At 38.9% G+C, this 13,979-nt stretch overlaps 1 protein-coding gene across 1 annotated transcript in view; it reads left to right on the forward strand.

Moving 5' to 3' along the window:
- nags (N-acetylglutamate synthase) overlaps positions 1 to 13,979 on the forward strand; it is a 48,962-nt gene that overhangs the window by 11,393 nt on the left and 23,590 nt on the right. The window contains exon 3 of the mRNA XM_058049931.1: positions 1,657 to 1,724. The gene's annotated coding sequence lies outside the window, so the exon portion shown is untranslated. The remainder of the gene's footprint in view (positions 1 to 1,656; positions 1,725 to 13,979) is intronic.

Genomic DNA, 13,979 nt, shown 5'->3' on the forward strand with positions numbered 1-13,979 from the left:
CCTGGACTGGTGGACAGCCAATCACAGGGCACATATAGACAAACAACCATTCACACTCACATTCATACCTACGTATGGACAATTTGGAGTCACCAATTAACCTAGCATGTTTTTGGAATGTGGGAGAAAAGAACATTGGGGGAACATGCAAACTCCACACAGAGATGTGGTCTCCTAGCTGTGAGGTCTGCGTGCTAACCACTCGACCACCATGCAGCCCAAAGGAATAGTCAATTAGGAAAAATTACATTTATAGTTCACAAGCTAGCTCTTGCGGGAGTGAAGTTATCGGGGTGAATTTTTTTCCCCTGTGTACACTATCAGGAACAACATCCTTTTTCAAGGTGAACGCTTCTCTTAAAGGTGTTGCTTCAAAACATCAGCAGAGTGTTCACTGCAAAGAACAGAACTGCAGGTGGGCAGTCATTTGTCGTCTTAAACCTTCGTCTTTTGGAAAAGAAAACAAACTTACAGTATCGCTCGGATCCTGTGAACATCCAGCAGCAACACAATGTTTTGGCATAACTACTATTTTGATATTTTGTCCCACGAACACACACACACACTGGAGAGACTAAAGCTGCTTGTCAAAACCAAGATTATTAACTGAAGAGGATCTTAGGGAAGTTGGCCCCCCACCTCAATCAAAACTGGTCAAATAGTCCCATTTTTAATGCTACGTTTTGTGCAGTTAAAATGAACATTCGTCCTGCTATAGTTTTTGAGTTCTTAATGATTGAAGTTTTGGCCTATCACATAAGCAGCCCCCCAGCATGCACTGAATTGAACCAAAATGGTACCATTGTATGGTCATATCACCTCGTACTTTGGTATGCGACAAAAATTATAATAATAAAAAATTAAAAACTTAAACTATATTAGGAAAACAGGAAGTGAACAAATTTAACAGTTACTGATTGTAAAAGTACCAGATGGAGGGGTAGGATTTAATAAGCTTTGCTTCTTCCTACTTCTTTTGGACATGTGGAACTGTGAACTGATTATGTGATGCATTCAATTGTAATCTGATGCATGTTCAAATGAAATAAAACCATTACCATTAGTATTGCCATTACAAAATAGTCAAATGTTTTAGTGCTTGGTTAGTACTGTTCTGTGCAGTTCAAATTAAATTTTGTGCTGCTTTCATTAACAATTTAAGTTATGGCCTATTACATAACCAGCCCCCCAACATGCTCAGAATTATGTAATAGGCCAAAACCGAAATCGTTCATGACTGAAAAACAAAAGCAGAACAGAGGTTCATTTTAACTGCACAAAACAGCACAAATGTAGCATTAAAAATGGGAAACAATACACAAATACACTCACAGACACCAAATGTATTTCTGATGAAATTATAAACGAGTCCATGTTTTTGTGTCAGTCGTATCTCAGTCAATAAATGAACAACATCCACAAACGTGGACCCAATGAGGTATTTCGACGGGTTTCGTCCTCGTTTATCCTTTGGATTGTATTCAATGTAAACTGATGTGAACAGAATTCTCGCACGTCCACGGTAACACTCTTTCTTTCATCTGCATCCAACATTCCTCTCCTCCCTTGAGGGTACACCCTCCTTACTGTCAGCTGTTATTTCCAGCATAGCTTTGCACAGTCATAAGCTTGTTTCTTTTGTTTTTTTGTTTTCAGGACACAGTGATGGCAAAGGTGAAGAAGTAACATGGAAGCGGAAGTGATTGCAAATGTGCACATTTCAGGTAATCACATTTTCAGATTAGTTTCAGGGATAATGGACTGTATACTGTATCGGGACGACTTGTCCAAAGGGCCAAAATGTTCACAATTTTGATTGACAAAAGATAAATAGTTCATGGCACAACCCTATTCATTTGTCAGACTGCACCGAGGCAATTTGTCTTCCAGTGTGACGCAGGAAGTGTAACCCCTGTCTGAAGTTGACAGATAAAGTACTATGTATGTCAATTCCTGCCTTTAGGAAAAATAAGTGGTGATGACTAGTAGTGTGCGGATCAATTCAAGTGTTGTGTAGTGTTGATATCAAGGGTAGTATCCGTATTGGATTGTACTATATGATGAAAGTCAGTGTGTCCCATACAGCAACAAATAAACAAGCGCCAATAAACTTGGCGCTACCTGTCTTGTCGCTCTTGAATCCATTATAATGGGGCTGTGTGTGAATGTTCCAACATTCTAAGTCTTCCTTAACACGCCTCATACGCATCTGGTTTGGCAGAGAATTGCAGGGGGAATCAGTGTTGCCAGTTTATACATTTTTGTGCTAAATTTAGCTTTTGGAGACTTTTGGACACCCTGACATGAAGAAAAAAGAATAAGAAACATGTCTCATGGCCAATTAAACAGATGTACTTGTCTATGTTAATTTTCACACATATACGTACATATGTGTTATATTTATATGATGTAATATTGTTTACAAACTCAAGGAATACATTCTTGGACAGAGGAAGGATTACAGAGGCAAACAGCCAAAGGATTTGAAAGTAACTTATTTCATTAATTACGTTAGTGTAATTAACGCATGCACATCATGACAAGCCACACCTCTGTTATGACAGCAGGCAGAGACACATTGTAGCAACCCCACAGTCATACATAGTCTGATGGCTTTTTATTTCTTTATTCTGACCTGAACACATCAGTACAGTTCCAACACTGTATATGTACGTATATCTCCTCCAACTTAAAAACACTTCTCCAGTGCATTTGACACGACACTTCCTCATTGTCACTAGACAGCCACGAGGTGCATTCAAGGACATTCATAACATTACAAAAAGTTTTTATTATGTGTGTATGTGAATATTCTTATCACTCGCGAATGGTTGTCTTACTACAGAAGTACAATTTGCTGCATTTAAACCTGCTCGGAAATCCCGAAAATACACGTAGCCTACACTCAAAAAAGGTCAATTCAACTTCAACTATTGGTGTCTTCAACTCTTATTGCTCATAATAACACGGCTTCCATGTAATTCAATTCTGCTACTGTTAAAGAGACTGGTGTAAGGAAAATAGATGGATAGTATATTTAATATTGAATTTTAAATTGATTAAAATTTTCAGTTCGTTTGTAGCTCTTGTTTCATACATTTCATGTCCTGTCATTTACCTTTCTGTTCATAAAATACAGTAAAAATTGGCATATTTAACACATAGTGGGGCGGTGTGGCTCAGCTGGTAGACCTGAAGGTTGTGGGTTCAATTCTCTATCCTGCCGTGATCATGTCGAAGTATCCTTGGGCAAGATGCTAAACTCCCAAGTTGCTCCTGATGCTGCTTCATCAGTCAGTAAATATGCTAACAGTGTCAAAGTGCTATAAAAGTGAATGACCATTAACATAACTGCAAATAGTGATTAATCATGATTAAATGATTTGAAAACTGTGATTAATTGGACTAATACGTGTTATCATAATGAGATATGTTTTTAGATTATTATTATGTATTTTTGTGTATTTTTCATCCAAATATCTTGCAATTTAACGTACCAAATGTGTCAAAAGCATCCTTAATTTTTTCGTGAAATAATTTTTTGTCTTTAAGGGTAGAAAGTGTGTTTTTGAAAAAGTATGCAAGCGTGAACGTTCATGGTTTAGCAGCTGAACGAATGAATGCCAAGCACCGGAAGCGACTCCCCACGGTTGACTGTGGAGTGGTGGAAATGTGTTGTAAGAAATGAGTAACATATTTCGCAACCCGGTGATATGATAGACCAGTTTAGTTGTGGTGAACGTTACTTGCTTGACTGCATCAAGTCAACTTTTGAGTGTGGGAGGATAAATGAAACAGGTTGGTTTTACTGGTTGGGCTAAGCCTTGAGTTTCAGTGTGGGCAAATCTTCATATTTCATCTAAACTAGTTGTTTTGGACAATTATCTGCTTCCAACTTCATGGAATCAGTATGGGGAAGTCCGGTTTTCCGTTTGTGCATGGCTCCATAAAGATGATTGGATGAGTTTGTTGTGGAAGAGTGGAGGTTTGTTGTCACACTTAAATGTTTCAGATTGAAATATGACTCAATGACAACACAACTGAAAACAAAATGCAGTTAATTCATTCATTCATTCATTTTCTACTACTTTTTCCTCACGGGGGTTGCGGGGGGTGCAGGAGCCAAATCCAGCTGTCTTCGGGTGAGAGGTGGGGTACACCCTGGACTGGTCACCAGCCAATCACAGGGCACATATAAACAAACAACAAACAACCATTCACACTCACATAGACAATTTGGAGTTGCCAATTAACCTAGCATGATTTTGGAATGTGGGAGGAAACCGGAGTACCCGGAGAAAACCCACACATGCACGGGGAGAACATGCAAACTCCACACAGAGATGGCCGAGGCCTGATCTCCTAGCTGTGAGGTCTGCGTGCTAACCACTCGACCGCGGTGCCGCCCACGAAATGCAGTTTTTAAATGAAACTCTTTATTATTAAGTGAGAAAAAGTATCCAAACCTACACGGTCATGTAGTGATTGTTGATCAACCACCTCTTCGTCATCCTCCCAACATCCAGGCACAAACTGCAGTATTTTGTATCAACACAAAAACATCACAATCCACAGGTTTGTGTAACCAGGAAGAGTTTGCAGCTGTGGAATGGGCTGATAGTTGACACTACAAATATACCTTCCTTGTGCAGACGTTGCTTGCTATTTTCCAAACACTTTTCAGTTTCAAATGTCTCTTTGTAGTAGTCCCCTCAAATTAAAGCATCGATTTGCAAAATGCACTAAATTGTTACTTTTTGTTCCCCCAAAAAAGTATAACATCCACGTTTTGTCATAAAACGGAGGCAGAGTGGAACCTGACAGCTGAAATCTCTGACCTAGCTTTTGTATCCTGCCCCTAAGCCATGATGTTGAACAATCTTTCCTCTCACGTAATTTGACAGTTGTTTTGAGGCTACCACAGTACTACTCTTCAGAGAAGACGCAAAGAGGAGAACAACTTACAATTGGCCACCTCAAATACCCTTTCTCGTGATTGGCTTCACGAAAAATGTATGTAGGCCAAGGGTCTGTGAGGTATTCAAATCAATTAAGGGTGCCCAATCTTAGGTACCTGACTACCTTTTTTAAATAATATATATATATAAATTGTCAAAGATGCCCAAACTTTGCATGCCACTATCGTTATTATTGATTGTGGATGATGGGCAAAATTCCAAAGAAAGTTCAGTTTTTCTTTAAGTACAGTTTGGCTACGTTTACATGCAGTCAAATAACCCTATCATAACCGGAATATGAGCAATAACCAGGTTGCACACGGCCATGTAAACACTAATAACCCTTTTGACTCCATGTAAACATAGTGTTTGCGACCTAAAGGAGTAACGTATATGAAAAACGGGTCTGACATGTCGTACTATTGTTAACTGTGGTTATGTCAAAAGGTTAGCCAGGAAAGGAGCTGTCACTTACCATCAAAGCTCCAGCACTGGACTAAAATGAATTGGTTTTGGAATTTAACAAATTTAACTAACAAAATGCACATTTAAATATTGCACAAATGGAGGAAAATGATGTCAACAAACTGTCATCGCTTCAAAAATATTTTATTAGCACAAATTCTCCGCAAGTTTCTGGCCAAAGACACAAGTAAAGTAGGTCATCTTCAGTCGACCGCTACTTATGATGAAAATCCAAAAGATGCCAACTTAAATCGATTCCACTGAAAACACATTTTACAAATCATTTTTAAATGACATTACCTCTGCTATATTTGATTATTTATCTAAGTATCATTAAATTAATATTCAATGTTCATGTGTCCATGGGGTGTCCCAATTTTGTTCACATGACTGATTTTGCAGTACTTTGTAATCAACCAAAAAAACAAATCACCCCAGTGACAGCGACACACTTCAACGCAGGCCCGTGTTCCTGGCCCTGTATGTACCTTTGGTGAGGTGTGGCTTGGCAATGTCTGCATAGACTATAATTACGGTGCGTCATTACGGAGCGCACAACAAAGGCGAGCCCGACAGGCCTGCAGCAGCCTGAGAGGTATACCGGTATCCCCTGTATACAGTACTGCTGCCTCTATTCACCCTGCAGTTAATAACAATACACCTCTGCACACTGCAGACAGTGTGGCGTCAAACTCTCCCACATCTCCTTGTGTGTGGAAGAGATGGCAGGAAGGGAGGGGACAGAGTTGCGGTTCCACATATACAGTGGAACCTTAAATGTGGAACACCATCCATGCAGGGATGTTAATTGACCTCCAATTTTCATCAATATTTGTATATAAATTGTATATGAGGGCTATAGACCAAACCTATAGAAATTGAAGGATCGGGTTCAGGCAGGGAAGTCAAGGTCAATGTCAACTTTATTATACCCAAGGGCCAATTTGTTTTACAGCTGACAATAGCTGAAAAGTAAATGACAGGGTCTTGAATTGGAACTGCAGCAAATAAATTCTTCCTATAGGATCGACACACACAAACTACAGCTTGCGGGCCATATAGCAAATTCTTTTTAATAAACTTTGAACAAAGCCAACAATAGGACTCTTATAGAGCAGCTACACCTGATAACCGCACCGAAAGCTTTCTAGATCTTCCAGATTCTGCAACTCTTTCTGCGGTGTTTCATGGATTTTCATGGATAATCCTCCACCGGCCGTCCTCCAGGTACAACCACTCCACTGTGATTGGTCACACTCCCAAGCACTCCCAAGGTCTTCCAAACAGCTGCCGAGATCATTTTGTGCGACTACTTAAACAAAATAAACAGTTAGGACACCGATAAAATTCTTACATACAATCTTATGACTCCTCAACATGACCATGTAATGTTAGAAGTCAGACTTCAGCAACAGTTTTGCGGATAGTGCAGCTTCGAATAGTTTCGCTCATGTTCACAAAACAGTCCCGTTCCGCTTGCCATTAACCGATGAGCATATTTTTCTCTTCCTGACCGGGAATCAGTAACTCCAACCACTTCTGCATGATGCTTGCCTCATTAGGAAAGCTCAACACAATTAGCTTTCCCTTACACATAAAAACGCATTTCCTAGGAGTCAAATCAAATCAAATCAACTTTATTTGTATAGCACTTTTCCTGCAAAGACATGCAACACAAAGTGCTTTATAGAATTAAAACAATTACCACAATTACACAATTAAAAGGAAAAAACAAAGAAACAAAAGAAAGCCCCTCCTTCTCACCCTCCATACTAGACACACACACACACACACACACACACACAATCACACACAGTAGGGAGACATGGCATGGCACTGAGAATCAAGGAAACGCCACCTTTGGGGCCGTCCACACTGGGAGGAGCTGCAGGCTGTGCAATCGGGGGACCAGCACCCAGCCCCCCCGACTCCGACAGACGGGTGGACCCCCACATTAAAGGGAGGAACCCCCAGCCGGCCGGGTCGAAGGGACCCAAGGATGGCACCCCCTCAGCAGACCCGACACAGCCCCCAGTGTGGAGGACCCCCCTGAGGAAACACTGGAGTTAAAAGCTGAAGACAAAGAGCATAAAATAGGACTAAAAAGATGAAAAAAAACACTGGAGTTAAAAGCTGAAGAATAAGAGCATAAGAGCATAGTCATTGCTAACACTGTGAACAGAGCTAAGCAGATCAGAGGGAGGAGGTCTACAGTGTATATAGGCATGCCCATATAAGGAGGCCCTAATGCCAGTAACTGGCATTAGGGCGGTTATCAGGTGTAAAACGAGAATGCTGAATCATCCAAGCTCTCATTATCTGATACTTGGGCCTAGTTTAAACCGAGAATACAACATTGTAACATTCATAGATCAGAAAAGAGAAAAAGTACAATAGGTCCACTTTACGGGTATGGAGAAAAGTTATACTTGTGTGTTGTTTGTTCCTTTTGCTTGATTACTAAACATGTTGAGGAGGTCCTTTGAGACCAAAACAAGGAGACGAAGAGACAAAGTGCCCAAGCATAATGGTGGAAACATTATGCTATGGGCACAGGGAACCTCGTCAGGGTCCAAGGAACCATGAGAAAGGATTACATCAGGATCCTTGATGAAGGATCTGCTGAGAAAGTATCAGCAAGACCATGATGACCAAGGTAGTGAAGAAATGGTTCAAGGACGGTGATGTCAACATCTTAACGTGGGGATGGGTGGGGGTATTTGAGGATATTGTGAGATTGCGAGTGTATATTTTCACACCTATTTCAATGCAGAACAGGTTGTGGCACATGTGTGTAACAGAGAACGACATGACGTGAAACTTAATTACTGAGACATGATGAAGGGGTAGGATTAATAATAAGCTCTGCATCTTCCTATTTTCGAATTATGCAAGTGTAAACGTGTCAATCTGAATATAATTTATTAAGTATGTCAGAAACAAATTAAAACATTACAATTATCATATTTATATAATCTTCTAATTGTTTTCTTTTAATATTCACAATGGTTGCCGCATTTAATGTGTAATGTCAATCAGTTGCACATCATGAATCCGTTAGATCACAGGATTTTAAAGGGTAACTGCACTTTTTTTTTGCCCATCATTCACAATCCTTATGTGAAACATGTACACATTTCTTTCCCTTTTCTGTGCATTACACCATGATATCAAGTTTACATGAGCTAGCTAACAATGCAAATCATTGGGATACACCTATTTTGACTATAAAGCCCTCTAAAAGAAAATCGAACAACATTGCATGGTTTGATATCCATGCTGTGATCATGCATTAACATGTACACAGATGATAACATGTAATAGTTGCAGTATCTTGCCGTATTTTGATGATTTAAAACACTACTGAAACTTCTTTTCAAGAGCGTATTGATACACATACTTATGCTAGTTCTGTCAGCAACAGCAGCAGAGACAACACTTACGATGTCCGCTCTCATTTGCATAGCTGTGTCTTCCAGCACAAGACGTGTGCACCAGTCCTCAGGTGAAAAATGCTGACGGCAAACAAGCATCTTGTTAAGTCTTTGTAGTGAAATTGAGAGCTAGGTATCCACTCTTCCATCTGTGAATGACGCTGAGACTAGCGAAAAATTATTATTCGTTTTAGCTGCTGCAATAATATTTTAACTGTAGCTTGGTTAATATACAAGTCAGTTATGTTAATGGAACACTGTTGCTGTTTCTTGCGTCAAAATAGGTATTTCCCATGACGTCCGTTGTTAGCTACCTCATATTAACTTGTGCTAGAATACACAGAAAAGGTAAAGAAATATGTGTTCATGTTTTGCAGGATTGTGAAAGATGGGCAAAATTCCAAAAAAGTGTAGTTCCCATTTAACTTAGGGTCCATGGACAACACTTTGTCTAAAATTGAATTGGGATACTTTAAAGTTTACCCAAATTTACACACAAAAAAATCCCCCAGTTTTTGTATGTTAACTTGTCCATCCCATTTTGTTTGACGGTCCTTGAATGCACCATATAGCATTCGCCCACGCTGCACAGATAATATATGTTCCTCCTTTAATTTAATCCCAAATGCTGATACTACGTGAGAATGCATAAAAATAAGATTTGATGACCTGATTGAGGTCTAACATGCATACCTTTCTGGAAAAAACAACTCCAGGCTCATACTGGCCTCTGATGGATCTGTTTTTTGTTTTACAAAATACACAATAAATAAGATAAATTACATCGCCATAATGTATGTATGTTTAGCTAATGTGTTGAAAATCTTTTCTGGTGAGTAGGTAGCGTGCTGCTAATACTATTTACATCCATGTTCACCTTCAGTCATGGTCATATTGACAAAATCCCCAAGTAGCTGTCCTCAGCTATGCCTGTAAATTTTAGCTTGCAGTTCAAAGTAAAAAAAAAAATGGTGGCTCGCGTTTAAAAAAAAACGCTTGTTAGTTGGGACATTCGTGTGCCAATAAAATGAAAATCAATAAAAACAATAACAATGGCAGTTGACGTACTCAACTCACAGCAACAGTAAATACAAATGACTTCTTTTATACATTGAAATATTATTTTGTGGGAAAAGCTGCCATTTTGTGCTTAGACTCTCCGTAATTAGACCGTTTACTGGTAGACTGGCAGGAGCTTACCATGGTGCAAAAATAACTGTAATGTGCTAATACATGCAAAAATACTATTTCATACTATTTTACAACCAGCCCAAGTGCACACTTCCCCGACATGAATGTACCCAGTATGCCTTGCAGGTTACAGATTAGTATAAGATAGTATTGTTGGGTATACACATCAGTGTGTGAGAGTCAGTCACTTGCATTGTGTGTTCTACAGTACATTTGGTGCTTATGTTACGTTTGCAGCATGAGTGAGGGAGGCGTTCGGTTTGAACTCCTCTTGACTGATGTCAAAATATGATGACATTTTTATCGTCTCAAGTTTTTGCCCTTGACAGGTGTCCCTGAATGTAACCCCTATGAAAAATGTGCCTCTAGTGTCTATATATTTCAATATATACACTATATTTTGTGCCATAGGTGACAAAACGTTTATTATTATTAGCGTTATTTTTGTAGATGTTAGTTTTCTTGTTCAATTGTATTTTTCAAACATGCTGCAGGTCCATAAAAAAAACAAGCCGAACCACTCCTTTAGATGCTCAGTTGCATTGTAACTGGGAGGGTAATTAAGTTAATACACAGGTTAGAAAGAAGCAGAAGCAATAATTCACCCAATCCATTAACACCATGGATGACATATAAATTATAACTTGAGGTTGAAATCCGAATATTAAACACATTCATGCTTTATTACAGGTTCGCTTGCAGGAATGTTTTTTCAGGTAAATGTTCAGGTGAAAGCAATTGCTGCATGTCTTGTATTTTTGGGACTCATTTTCTCACTGATGTATTATTAGCACACAGGGCGTACCTATAGGTGTGTTAGCTTTGATCTTTGTAGGTGTGGATGTGTATGGACGCAGTTCAAGTTCATCAAAAAAAAAAAAATTCTATTGTATTACTGATGTGTGTATTCATTTTGGTGTTTGATGTGGACATGCTCTTATTGTGTGCGAACATGTGAACTTTCACGAGGTGGCCTGGGTGCCTGCAGGGTGCGGCGGGCAAGCCTTTTTTTTAAGGACTAGATTTAGCTAATTGGTTTGAGGATAAAGACAAGACATTCCTTAGCTCGGCGTGCTACAATGGGTGAAGAAGAGACAAAAACAATAACAGTTCTCTCATTTGTATTGTGTGAATGTTGAGAAGGAAATTGAGTAGAACGTACAAAAACACACTCACTCTTCATGGGTGTGAATTTCATTCATTTTAGGTCTTTAATGATTTATTTCGGCACGGCGGTCTAGTGGTTAGCGCGCAGACCTCACAGCTAGGAGACCAGTGTTCAATTCCACCCTTGGCCATCTCTGTGTGAAGTTTGCATGTTCTCCCCATGAATACGTGGGTTTTCTCCAGGTACTCCGGTTTCCTCCCACATTCCAAAAACATGCTAGGTTAATTGGTGACTCCAAATTGGCCATAGGTATGAATGTGAGTGTGAATGGTTGTTTGTCTAGATATGCCCTGTGATTGGCTGGCGACCAGTGTGTACCCCGCCTCTCGCCCGAAGACAGCTGGGATAGGCTCCAGCACCCCCGCGACCCTTGCGAGGAAAAAGCGGTAGAAAATGAATGAATGAATGAATGATTTATTTCAACCATTCTTTCAACGATTTTTTAACAACAGGAATTTGGTGCACATATTTGAATTTATTGATAATTTTCTCTAATTTACGCAAAGTTTAAATCAAACAACCAACCCAAATAAATCCATACATCCAACATCTGAATCTAAAGAGGTAAAAAAGGTTTGAGAATGGAGAAAGGCGCTAACCATGAGCTATGACTCACAACTCAGTATAACAGTCTGACTCACGGTTTCATCTTACAAAGAACAATACAACTCATCACACAGCAACTTAACACTCAAAGGATAGCTAAGAAATATACAAGTACAAAAAACTTTTTTTTTTTTTACATTTTCCCATAATGCATTTTGTCCAGGCAAAGTATATTATTGGTTATGCTTTTTGAGATGCTGCAATGCCGCCAGAGGCGCCCAGAGCCTATAGGGAGGCTGACATCATATTGAGTCATAACCTCCTGCGATTTCCAATGTGTTGACAATCTCAGTGTTACTTCCCTTATAAGTTGTGATTGGTTGCTACCGTTACCTCACTGACACGCGAGTAGCACAGTATTTAAACCAGGGGTCTCAAACTCAATTTACCTGGGGGCCACTGGAGCTAGGTTCTGGATGAAGCCAGGCCGCATCAGGTTTTAAAAAAAAACCCCAAAATGCATTTATTAAAAACTCTTCAATGCTTTTGCTTCTGCTATACCCTACATTTTTTCAGTACTTTGGTTCTGGTTTTCCACACCAAAATATCTGATAAAACATTCCACTGTTCTCAAATATCTTAATTTTTATTTTTCTATACACAAAATAAGATTAAAAAATAAATAAACAAATTAAGAACAAAGACAATAAATCAATCAATCAGTAATAAATAAGTAAAATAATAATAAAACAGCAAATAAGAAAAACGTAAGAAACCACATACAGTTGGTAGAGAAATTATTTTTTCAGATTCAAATGTACAGTATTAACAGTTACTTAACCTTTAACATGAACATTAATTAAACGTAATCATTTTACCCAATTAGCAAGTTAGCATCGTACTCAGTTCCATCTGGGAGCAGCGTCGTAACTTTAACAACATGTTTGATGAGATGCTTTATCTTGACGTGTATTTTCCGTTTTATTCCAAATCATTTCCTGCATTTATTTGTACCCAGCGTCATAAGCCTTTAGCTTCATTGCTAATCCAAAGCAAAACAGGGCGGGGTAACAGGGTAGGGTAAAGGTATGGGCGGGGCAAAATCATGTTAATTGTGTCCGGTGTGCACACAGCTTTAAGCTGTCATTTCAACATTAAACTTTGGTATCAAGGTGGGGGCCTCAAACTAGCGTCTAGCCGCGAGTTTGAGACCCCTGATTTAAACAATTAGTATTTCTGAAGTAAAGGAGATGTCACAAGATGAGAACATAGCCATAAATGAGCTGCACCCGCTTGTTTCAGCTGCAGGGTTTAAAGTAGCGAGAAAAAAGTAGCGACAGAAATTACAGTAATTTGACAGCACTCACTTGACCCATAATTAGTGTGAATTCAGCCGTTCAGCTCCATTCAGGAGAACACCAAGTTGTGCAGAATTACTTACATTTTGAACAGTCGGACATGTGCCTTCAAAATTAATTAAGTTCACCTGGAAAGATTATACAGTGGAACCTTGGTTAGCGTATTTTTTGTTTTAAGTAGAAAACTGATGTGAAAACCTTGCCTTGGTTTGCGTACATTTTCCAGTTAGAGTACAATACGACACACATCTTGTTGTGTTGCGTGAGTTCAACTGTGTTCTTAATGTAAACATGCCTGTTGACAAAGTGCGAGCATGGAAACCGGAACCAGAAGTCATTGTGCCCAAGCTAGGACGTCATCAGTGGTTGACTCTGTAGATTTACACAAAAGACATTTTTATAGTTTTAGATCTACACAATCATAGTTATACATGCATTATATAACATAACTTAACTTCGTTAAAGACATGATTATATACATATTATTACCTTCTTGTTTTGCCATGAGTTAATTCTTAATTTGAATTGTATTTCTCACCTCAGGTTGCTGCTTTTCCTTAAATTATGGTTGCAAAATAATAAAAAAATGTAACTAAAGAAAGTTGCAAGTACCAGCATTTGATAAATGTGTTGAGAAACACAAAATAACTTGTGGCAGAAGACGAAAATGGTGCCACATTGTGTCTTTGATGAAGGTAAAAGTAATCTTAAATGTTGATTGATCCCTTTCATTCATCATTTCTGCACATAGAATTGTTTATGCATGTAAAACTATAACTGGAAAACAATAAAAATGTGTTTTGTGTTTACATTTTTGAGAGCTGTGGCATGACTGTGTTCTTTAGCAAAGAACTACAGT

Source organism: Doryrhamphus excisus, chromosome 15 (assembly GCF_030265055.1).
Source record: "Doryrhamphus excisus isolate RoL2022-K1 chromosome 15, RoL_Dexc_1.0, whole genome shotgun sequence".
In the NCBI taxonomy this organism is placed as follows: domain Eukaryota; kingdom Metazoa; phylum Chordata; class Actinopteri; order Syngnathiformes; family Syngnathidae; genus Doryrhamphus; species Doryrhamphus excisus.